The sequence below is a fragment of the Rhinopithecus bieti genome, unplaced genomic scaffold (genome assembly GCF_001698545.2).
Source record: "Rhinopithecus bieti isolate Rb0 unplaced genomic scaffold, ASM169854v2 scaffold_4654, whole genome shotgun sequence".
NCBI lineage: Eukaryota > Metazoa > Chordata > Mammalia > Primates > Cercopithecidae > Rhinopithecus > Rhinopithecus bieti.
This window is the reverse complement of record NW_016804499.1, coordinates 78,836-90,826: the sequence shown is the minus strand read 5'-3', so window position 1 is coordinate 90,826 and position 11,991 is coordinate 78,836. Positions and strand designations below refer to the sequence as shown.

The following is an 11,991-nucleotide window of genomic DNA, read 5'->3' as shown; positions in this document are numbered from 1 at the left end:
AGCAACGGCAGCAAAAGCCAAAATTGACAAATGGGATCTAATTAAACTAAAGAGCTTCTGCACAGCAAAAGAAACTACCATCAGAGTGAACAGGCAACCTACAGAATGGGAGAAAATTTTTGCAATCTACTCATCTGACAAAGGGCTAATATCCAGAACCTACAAAGAACTCAAACAAATATACAAGAAAAAAACAAACTTACTGTAATTTTCAATCACGTCACTGCTTGTCATTATTGTATCTCTTCTGCTCTGGACGTAACTGCAGAAAGGTAGGACCGTGGGTGGTTTGCTCATCCCCGGAAACACAGTGACTGACATGCTGCTTAGATTATGGGAACTACTCGATACGTATTTTCTAAGCAGGTGGAGAATTCATGGCTATGTGATGATGTGGGGTGTTTTGTTTTGTTTTGTTTTTGAGACAGAGCCTTCCTCTGTCACCCAGGCTGGAGTGCAGTGGTAAAGTCATGGCTCATGCAGGCTCCACTTCCCAGGCTCAGTTGATCCTGCCACCTCAGCCTCCCCAGTAGCTAGGACCACAGGCATGTGCCACAATACCCTGCTAATTTTTGTATTGTTTGTAAAGGTGGGGTTTTGTCATGTTGCCCAGGCTGGATGTGAAGCTATTAAGTCTCTCAAAAAGTGTTCTGCTTATATAGTATGTTTAGTCATATGACATTGTTGTTTTGTAGGCAGAAATACTCAAATACCACCAATTTCATAAGGTTCAACTTAGAACCTAATACAATTTTCCAAAGACATTTTTAGTTATAAGTTTGAAAAGTCATAAGCTGGCCGCACACGGTGGCTCACGCCTGTAATCCCAGCACTTTGGGAGGCCGAGGCGGGCGGATCACAAGGTCAGGAGATCGAGACCATCCTGGCTAACACGGTGAAACCCCATATCTACTAAAAATACAAAAAATTAGCCGAGCATGGTGGCGGGCCGCTGTCGTCCCAGCTACTTGGGAGGTTGAGGCAGGAGAATGGCATGAACCCGGAAGGTGGAGCTTGCAGTGAGCTGAGATTGTACCACGGCACTCCAGCCTGGGCAACAGAGTGAGACTCCATCTCAAAAAAAAAAAGAAGAAGAGTCATGAGCAAGGCCATTCTTTCACTATGTCTTGATCTGAAGATATATCCATATCTACGGATGTGTAAAGGGGCAGCCGTATTCACAGCGTTATTATTAAACAACCAAAAAGGACAGAAACAGACTGTGCCCAACTCAGAGGATCTAGCTAAATAAATTAAGGAACATTCATGCATTGAAATGGTTGGCGGCCGTTACACATGTATTTTTTAAGAACATGGGGTGCCCTGAAATTATTTTATTACAAGAAGTTAAGTCTGTTACATTGCAGTCTGTGAGCTTTCTCTCTCTCCCTCTTTCTCGCTCTCTCTCTCTCACACACACACACATACACACACAGAGAGACAGAGAGAGAGAGAGAGAGAATGAGAGGGAAAGAGAACAGAAAGAAGTCCTGAAGGATATGTACCAACATGTTAACAGTGGTTAATTTCTGTCTGGTGGAATTACTTATGATTAAGTGAATATATGTTACTTGTGTAATAAGGAAAAATCCTTTGAAAGTATTAAGTTCTAGAGGCTATTAAAATTATAAGTAGATAGATATTTAGATATCTGGATGACAGATAAAGAGAGTAGGAAGAATTATCATTCAATTGAGATCCTACCAAATCATGAGTGACTTGTACCTAATAGAGTTATATATCAGAGTTCTTAATTTTATAATTGCAGTCTAGAATAGTAAATGTAAAATTCTACCATTTAAAATAAGCTATTCTTTATTTATTTTAAACTAAAAGGCTTAGAAAAATCAAGGATACCATTGGTATGTCATACCATGGTGCTTTTAGACAAACAATAGGAGTTTACCTATAGAGACATCAAAGACCTCTTTCTCTAAATTTAAGACACATTTGCCTTTAAAACAGAATTTCAAAAAAATTTTATCTTTAATAACTGCCTATGTATTTGTTTTTGACAAGATGTTTTAGTTATTTTACTCTCTTCAAAGGATAGAGAGAGACTCATGAAACAAATGTGACCAGATCATGTAGGTTTTATCCATGGTATTGTAAACCAAAAAGTATCTGAAATTGGTCTCAATCAATTTAGAGGTTTGTTTTTGCCAAGCTTAGGGATCATGTCCCATGACACAACCTCAGGAGGTCCTGAGAACATGTGCCCAAACTGGTTAGGTTACAGCTTGATTTTACACATTTTAGGGGACCGAAGCTATAAGCAAAGACATAAATTGATACATGTAAGGTGTACATTGGCCAGCCCAGAAAGGGGGAACATCCACGTCATACGTGGATTTAAAGATTTCCTGATTGGCAATTGGTTGAAAGGGTTAAGCTCTGCCTGAAGAGTTGAAATCAGCTTTAGTTAAGGTAAGAGGGTGGGAGTTGTGGAAGCCAAGTTCTTGTCATGCAGATGAAGTCCCCAGGTAGCAGGCTTCAGAGACAGTAGATGCTAATGTCCTTTATGGGATCGTAAAGGATGTCAGACTCTCCAAAGAGACCTAGTAAGAAAAGGAGCTTCTCTAAAGAATGTAAATTTCCTCCCACAAGAGACAGCTTTGCAGGGCCATTTCAAGAGATGTCAGATAAATATATTTCAAGGTAAAATACTTAGATTTACCTCAAGGCCTACAGTCTGTCATGTGATGCTATACCAAAGGCAGGTTGGAATTTGGTATCTTATTGCCACAAAAAAGTCTGTTCTGTCCGTCTTAGGCTCTCTGTTTTAATGTTCATGCTGGTCCGTGGTGCCTGAACTCCAAAGGAAAGAGGGTATAATGAGGCATGTTGGACCTCACCTTCCCTTCATGGTCTGAACTGGTTTTTTAGGTGTCTTTGGGCCTCCTGGGCTGAGAGGGGGTCCATTCAGTCTCGTGGAGACCTTAGAATTTTATTGTTGTTCACAGCATCAAAAAGGAGGATCAGGAAATAACAACGCATCTCCCACCACTCCTGCTTCTATAAACCCAAGGTCTCCCTCAGGTCAAGCATACACATGCTCACATTCCGTCCATCGGCTCTATTATATCAGACTCCATTAAACACTGGAAAAGAGTCAATTATGGGAGAGGATGGCCAGATAGCAGCATCTGTCCTGAGGCCCCAGAGGGTGGTAGAGGCATTTTCCTCTCACAGTCTTGCCAGTAACTTCTCAGCCCCTCAAAGGCTGTGTGGATGTGATTTTCTACTCACTCCTTTTTTGAGATGGTCTCAACATGCCACTTTTGAAATGCAAAATTTTTGTTTACAGTAAGCACTTGGCAAGAACATTTTGTTCAAATATTACAATCTTACTTAAAGATACGGGAAAACATGTCTGAATCTGATCAAAATAATTCCGTTTCTTTGCGCTGGTCTGGAATTGGTAGATTCTGAATTGCCTGAATCACAACAGCATATGTAGGGTACCCATGCATGCAGCACCCTAACACCTTCATAGGATCTGTGCCCATTTGCAGCTCACTCACACAATTCTCTAATTTCTTTTATTGAGTTCTCCATTTCAGAAGGGGAGTGAGTTGAGATTCTCCAGCTCATCACATAAACAAGAGTGTTTTCTATGGCTCTAATTTATATTGCAGCTGTGGTTAATGCTGTGAGTGTTTACATAAAGACTGATGCGTGGATACCTTTACAACAGCAGCTGGGAGACCACAGTCAGCCAAAACCTCAGCGAAGTACTGTAAATCATTTTGAGTCAGCACTGAGACAAACCAAAAAATCTTTGTTTCTCTCTCCCGTGAATGCATTTGAATTAAACCATTAAACAGGGATGAAGGTGAAGTGTTGTAAAAGTTTTGCACAAATAGGACAGGGAAATGTTTGACTCTGGACACCGTGAGTAGACTTGTATTACTCTGCACCTTTCATCCCAAATGCTTCATAGGCTAGTTCCAAATGTTCCTCTTCTTTGAATCACTGCCTGGGAAGAGATGTCTTGGCCGGTAACATTCGGGAGAAATGGATGCTCCAAGGAAGATGGCCACAAATCTCTTTAGGTCACTAATAAATAAGGGGAACTTTTGGCTATTATAATGTTAGATTCAGAAAAATCTGAACTTAATGCGTACCTGTGGAACAGGATGTGATGGCATGAAGGCCTGGGATCTGAATGGCTAAATCATTTGTTCCACATTTATAACATTTATTCATTTACAACAAATCTTTTGTGTTTATTTTATTTATAATATTTATGTGCCAGGCACTGTTTAAGAACTGGACATTAAAAAAAAATAAAATAAAACTCTGGCTCCCTCCCCTCAAAAGGGAAGTGCAGAGTGCTTGGTGAAAGAGGGAAGTCACAGTACAAAAATACAATAAATCAAGCGAGCTTGTCAGTGAGAGACCTAAGCTGGCACGTGAGTGCAGTGAGTATCCAACAGCCCCTCTTTGCTTGGAGCGGCCTTGCCTCTGTTTTGACTTTGGTAAGACTTCTGTCTGTTTGACAGACTTGATGAAACGTTTTCTTAGATGGCAGTATACTCTGGAGTCAGAGTCCATGGAGCCTCCTTTGATTTGAAGGCTTCTGGTTTTCCCTCCTAGTTCCCGTTTCCCTTTCTGTAATATGGAAACTGATACTTACTCAAAGCCAGAGACTTCATCCTTTCTTTCGTAATGGCATGTGTGAGCCCCCATGTATTGTTAACTTGTGAGATCCCAGCTGCAAGGCTGCCTTATGAATGGGGGGCCGCCACAGCAATATGTGGTATTGTTATTAAGGAAGGGGATGCTTATGAAATTTTGAATCTTCCTTAGACTACATACATTAATCCATGTCTAAGTTCTTTGGGTTTGGTCTCCTGCCGTCTTTCTACACATTTTATTCCCCTACAAATACAGTTTTTATATCTCCAATTTGACTTAAAGCAAATAGAGTATAAAATAAAGCAAGTCTGCTATAGTTATCAACCCCAGAAAAGCTTACAAGTTGTAGACAGCGCTAGTCTAGCTTGCTTTGAGCTGGACTACTGGAAAACCACAGAGAGAGGAAAATTCTGTAGTTTGTCTAAGAACGCTTTACCTTTCATTTTAGGTACGATTAAATGCCTCAAATTTGAAAACACTATATATATAGACTTTAAAGTCTGGTATTTGCTGCATTCTTTAAATGTGTATTGATTGCTTTTCAACTGGTTCAAATTTAAAACTCAGGGATTCTGCTCTGTGCCAAGAGATTAGTCAGACATTCTTTTGTGTGAATGTAATGTTCACAATATTTATCAGTAAAAAGCATGAATCTGAAGAAAAGGCTTGGCTGTCACAGAGCTGTTACATCAGCCCCTCTCCGATGGCCTGGGGGAGCCAAGGCGACCCCCACCCACCGCCTGTGCTGCAGCCTGTCTCCTTTAAACAGACCTGGAAACTGCATCCTGCTAAGTATCCCATCTAACCCATTTCAAGTTCTGTGCGTAAATCAGAGTCCCCCTTGGAGGTTTCATTGAGCCAAGAACTTGAGCTTCCAAAGGGGTCACCTTTAAAAAATAATAATAAAAAAAAAATAGAAAAAAAAAAGCAAAACTCTGACCTCTGAAAGATTTGAAAGACGAATCAGATTACATGGGAAAGTGGCTGCCAGTCTCCCGAGAAAACAGAGGATGCGAAGCGAAGACATCCAGGAAGTGTGCAGCTGGCCCCCTTCTCCCCCGTGTGACCCATATCAGAAACGCGAGGCCCCTCCTTGGCCCTTGTGGCCACTACGTGAAACAAAGTAACGAGTAAGACCTTTGTAGTCTTCCTTTCGCAGAAGGAGATAGGAAGAGGTTGTATGGCAGGAAGTGTCTGTTTCTCTGTTAGACTACATAGTTGCTTAGACATATATGATAAAACCTCAGGAAATAGAAGGACTAATTCAAAAAGGTGTTCAGTTTAATTGTGTTTCCTCCTCAGTGACAGCATTTTAAGTTCTTGCTGTTGAGAACCTTTCTATTTATGCCTTTAATCTCCTTGCTCCAGCAAGAACATCTCAGTGTTGTGATGGCTGCTCCTCTTGGCAGGCATATCCTACCGAGAGGACGGGGTATTTTGCCAAGTGTGCAGAAAATGGCCCGGACGTGATATTTTTCATCAGCTCTTGCTTTCAGTTTTTTTCATTTTCAGTTATTCCTTTTCCTAAAAACTGAGTACTAAAAGGAAAAAATGCTCAACTTAGCATAAAATGGAAGTCTGATTGTTGAGGGGGCTACCTAGGTGGAGTCACTGTGAACTGCTTTTTTCTATAGTTGATTTATTGGGCCCAGATTTTCATAGCCTCCTATTTTAAGCCTGTTTCATGTGCTTGATTGAACTGAGCCTATCCAGCTGCTAAGATAGTCACCAAAAATACGTTCCACCCACTAGTGCACTGCAAATTTGTAATAACCAGATAGTAATGGAGGAAAGATCTGGATTGTAGTATTTACTGATATTCATGGCATAAATACTCCTACCATGGGCGATGCCAAGCTGTGAACATGACGCCGCTGAACGTGGAGTCGAGTAGAGATCCCCAGCAGCTGCCACCGCCTCCAGCACACCTGGTCCCCCTGCAGTGGTCAGCCAGGAATGCCCCTGAGGGCCAAGCCCTGAAGATCTGTGACCTCCTGAACCGTGACTCAAGTCGACACGTGTAGGCACTAGTTTCTGTAGCTTTCTCACCATCCCAGTGCTCTCCCCTGAAATGCAAACTGAACCAGAAAAGGAAGCCTGGGGAGCTTCTGCCTAAGGTCTTAAATGAAGAATGAATATTTCTCTAACTAACAGCAGCCAGTTGGAGGGGGTGTAGCTAACTTAGAATGAGTGAAAGAACAACCATGAAGTCAAACCTCAGATTACAGTTCATCCATCACCTTTGCAAAAAAACAAAAAACAAAAAATATTGCTTACATTAAAAAACTTTTGGCCGGGCGCGGTGGCTCATGCCTGTAATCCCAGCACTTTGGGAGGCCAAGGCGGGCGAATCATCAGGTCAGGAGATCGAGACCATCCTGGCTAACATGGTGAAATCCCATCTCTACTAAAAATACCAAAAATTAGCCGGGCGTGGTGGTAGGCGCCTGTAGTCCCAGCTCCTCAGGAACCTGAGGCAGGAGAATGGCGTGAACCCAGGAGGTGGAGCCTGCAATGAGAGATAACGCCAGTGCTCTCCAGCCTGGGCAACAGAGCAAGACTGCGTCTCAAAAAAAAAAAAAAAAAAAGAAAAGAAAACAAAACAAAACAAAAAAAAACCTTTCACTTTTTGTATAAACCCTTTCATTCTGACATTTATCTCCTCCCTCTTTATTTTCTTTATGGAATGTGTGTACATGCAGCCTGATTATTTTTATTATCTATCCCTCAGTATGCCACAAGATCCGTGATCACTGCTGTATCCCACTCTCCATTATATATGAGGGCTCAATCAACATTTATGGAATAAATTGAATGAGTGTCTTGCTTTTACCTGTCTCCTGGATGTTATCCAATTAGGGGGTCTGTTTTATTTCCAGCATTTTAACTCAAAGGTAATACCTGACATTTAAGAGCAAAGCTAATTTAAATAATGACAGAACTAATCATGTAGAAATACGCAATGTATTCAAAATCTTGAAATGTGTGAAGATTTTTCTATATACGTTTAACAGTACATCTAATATTTTATTATATATTATGGCATATTTTTTATCAATTGTATTAAAAATGAAGAACCATTAACCACTGGTCCCTCCATGTAATAAATAAACATTAAGGTCTTTTGTCTGAACTTTGTATTTGACGTATGTTCGGGGAAAACAAAAAATAAGCTGCTATTGTAAGTTTAAAGTAAATGTGCTTCTTAAGTTTTGTTTTCATAAAATTTTAACTATCAATGTGTCTACGGCATTTCTTTATTTAATTTTAACAAGTGAACATTACTATTTGGCACACACTTCTGGCAAGGTGGAGTTTGTAGTTAGTGTAAAGAAAGCCACAAGCCATACAAAGTGATTGTAATGCCTTATAAGATGCCCCAAGGAATATAAAAGAAAAAATCCTCCGCCTATGGAAACGGAGAATGCTCCATTGAAATGTTTGCCAGTATTATATAAATTATGGCAAATAAGAAAAATGAAATTACCCTATTTTGCTCTTATTTCTCTCAAAAGAGAAATTTTATTGGGCAAAATGCAGTTGTTTCTTAAGACACCTTGTTGGTTAACTTTGCATGTGCTAATTTTCTCAGTCCTCTTGTGTCCTTAGCACATGTGTGGGGCCGCAGCATAGGACCTCTTTTAACTTCTGCACAAACGACAGAATTCCCGACATTGCATTTATGTTCTCATGTGTATTTTTAAGGGACAGCCTCATAAACACCACTGATCTGAATATTTTTATAAGCTTGGTAAGCTCTTTATGAAGGATTTAAGTTTACATGAATGACTTGCTTATGGATTTGACCTGAATACACATTCGATGCCTTTCCCCTAAGATAATTTTAGGGGAGTTTTGGCAAACAGACACTTAAAGCAAAAGTAGATAATCCAACATGGGTAAACTGGAACAACCACAAAGCATAGCGGTGTGCCAAATTCAAAAGAGAAGCAACGCTAAAGCATATTAATGTTCGTTTTAGCTCATACCTTTGCTTCAGAGTGTGTGTGTTGCAAGCGTTGGATGTATGTGTTGGGACGGAGTGGAGAGCAGGGATTGGGCTGTGGTGGCTTTGGACCATAGGTGCCCTCAGGCTCCTGAGCCAAGCCTGCCTGCCAGCATTGTTCATTTAAACACTGGCTGAGAACCTTCAGTTAGTGGTGGCTGCCATTTATCTACCACCTACTTTGTGCCAGAGACTGCTCAGATGCTTTGATTACATATCCTCATTGCGGTTATGGGAAGACTGTGTTGACCTTCATTTTAGAGATGCCTTGACTGACTCATAGACCTACACCACGTGTCCCAATATGATATCTGCCCCATGGCAGGGAGGGAAGTGGGGATTCAAGGCCAAATTAATTTTGCTGCAAGAGTTGAATCATTGCCATCTGCCCTGCTGAAATTGTAGGCACGGGTACTTCATTTATGGTTTTGAGGGAAAACTGACAGAGGGAAATGAGCATCATGGGTGCAATTTACTCAAAGTATGTGCAATAGCAAGCTACTCTGAGGAGAGAAAGCTGAGTGTCATTGAAGCTACTGAATCATTTTATATTTGAGGCCTAGAAAATAAGTACACGTGAAGCAAATGTTAACTTACAAAGATGTTGTGGCGTTTAAGGGTCAAGACTGCCAGGCTGCCCTTAGGGAGACTCTCTAACGTGGCTTCTGGCTCAGACACAGGTCTTTCCTCTGCTTACACTGGACCACAGTAGATCCACCTTTGTTTGTTCCTGAAAGCACATCCCTGGAGGTGCTTCCAAGTTATAAGACTTGGAATTATAACAATTCTCACTTTCTAGTGATTTGTCACTTAGGAAGTAATTTGCCTGGAGATTTTTATCTGATTACATTTTTATATCATCATATCATGAAGTTCATATAAGAATGAATAGGATGAAATCTTATGCAAGCATCTTAGAATTTCACATACACCAGAGAACTGATCCATTATAGAAGCAGAGTGTAGTAACAGTCTGAAGTCAAGTTTAAGCAGTTTTCTGGGCAAATGTAATGTTATGAGACGGTGCAGGAAACTCCTATTCATCTAGCTTTCAAATCACTCAAATTATGGTGACTGGAATTGTCTTCTGTAGTCCACTTTTATGAAAAAGAAACAGAAGACAAACAAGCAAATGTACATTAGAGGTTTATTTTTTAAAGTAGCTTTCAGGGCATATCATGGAGCCCATTCAAAGGCAGCTCAGAATTTCAGACTTATACAGTAAAGGTCTATTCTTCATAATGAAGAACACGGCCATATGCTTAAGTATTTTCTAAGTTGTCTAAAACAGATGGCTTTATTGTGGGCAGTTTTGGTGTTCTGTGTGTTATAGTTCTTTGAAAAGTAAAATCTGTATGTGGATTTTGTAATAACTGCATTCACACAAATACGCAGCCAGCCAGCTTGCCCCTCCATGCACTGACAGCTTATGAGTCCTGCCTGAACCCCCCGCCTGCCTGCCCATCGCCTGCTGCACATCTGGTCCCGGGACAGTCGTCTTCTCTGTTTCCTCTGCTCTCAGACTCCTCTGTCTGTTCATGCCGTGCTCCTCTACCTGTGCTAAGGGTCCTCTCCTCACTCAGCTACTAAGAAATCTTGGAATGTCCTTTCCTCTGTGTTCTCAACCTCTACTCAGCCCCTGGTTCCTACCCTTTAGTTTATAAGGACTCCCGTGGGTCTTGTGCTAAAGGGCCACCTTGTCCTTTGGTCTCACCTCATTTTCTAGTTTGTCTGGCTCATCTCCCACCTGCATTCTCATCCCTTTCCATTTCTGTTTTTTCTGGCCTTTTAAAAGAGAAGTCTGTCCTCATTGTCTCCCCTTCTCTACCTTCCATTTAGTTCACAACTCACTACTCCATCACACTTATCTTTTCCACAATTCCACTGAAACTTTTTGGATACACATCACCAATCTTCTCCAAAAGGCCTATGATGAATGATCACCTCTAATCAAAGCTGGCCTCTCCTAGATTTGACTCGCTCTTTCTTAAAACTCCTCCATGCACATTGTTCGTTTGTTTTTGAGATGGAGTTTTGCTCTTGTTGCCCAGGCTGGAGTCCAATGGCAGGATCTTGACTCACTGCAACCTCTGCCTCCCAGGTTGAAGCGATTCTCCTGCCTTGACCTCCCCAACAGCTAGGATTACAGGCGCCCGCCACCATACCTGGCTAATTTTTGTATTTTTAGTAGAGACAATGTTTCACCACGTTGGCCAGGCTGGTCTCAAACTCCTGACCTCAGGTGCTCTGCCCGCCTCAGCCTCCCAGACCGCTGGGATTTCAGGCGTGAGCCACCATGCCTGGCCTGCACATTCTTATACCTCCTTTTGTTGTCTTAAGTAGTTCCTCTTTCTTGATCTGCTCTTTAAATATTGCTAATTTCCCCCAGATTCTATGATTAGCCATCTTGTGTCTCTAAATACTCTTACGGACGTAGCAGAAAAAGAACACAAAGTTTGAAGTCATGGAAACCTGGGTATGGATGAGTTGTAACAGCATATTCACTATATTTTCAACAAAATTGCATGAAGGCTGTGTGTCTGAGCTTTCTCATCACATTTTATCAAAAATCTAATTTTAATGTCACATACTACCCACTATATTTAAATACCATATATAAACATTTTATAATTACTGCATATTTAGGCTATTTCCGGTGTTCATGTTGGATAATTGCCAGGAATTTTCAGTCCCTAACTCTTCTGATAACTTTCTACTGACGAGTGCTGTGTCTCCTAAAAGCCGCTGGGCTGTGGGGGTTGGCTTCCTTCTTTCTTTCTGTGATTCCCAACACGCACGCTGTGCACACACTCTCTCACTGCCCAATTGCCCCGTTGTTTCTGAGAGTGGGACGAGATGTAGAAAGATCTAATAGAAGTCAGGGGAAGGTGGGGTGATTATGATCATGGTAAGAGCAAGAGTCTGGCTTTCTCAGAAGGAGGCTTCTATTCAGGAAGGACACAGTTGCCCAGTTTCTATTTAGTACGAATCTTGTGTTTCTGAGTTAGGGGAACACTGTGGGAAAAGAATGAAACATACTTGTATCTTCTTTAAGGCTGGCTTGTTTGCTTGGTTTCCATGGGAGACATATGCATGCAACACTACAATTTGAGTTCTGCAATTCAGTTACATTGACCTACTAGTGAAAATTCCTTTATGATTCTATTTTCAAGGTTCTTAAAGGGATTTTTACTAGTAGCTCAACGTACTCTGTGTGTGTGTGTGTGTGTGTGTTTGTGTGTATACTTTCCAGTGTGTCTATAGCTACTTTAGTGGGAAGTTGGTAGAGGAAGCATTATAGACTGTGAATCAGAACCAATCTTTTTTTTTTTTTTTTTTTTTTT

The 11,991-nt window shown here is 41.1% G+C and overlaps 1 protein-coding gene across 1 annotated transcript in view; it reads left to right on the top strand.

Moving 5' to 3' along the window:
* The window catches only part of PIEZO2 (piezo type mechanosensitive ion channel component 2), a 299,082-nt gene that overhangs the window by 221,620 nt on the left and 65,471 nt on the right, over positions 1-11,991 (top strand). The window lies entirely within an intron of this gene.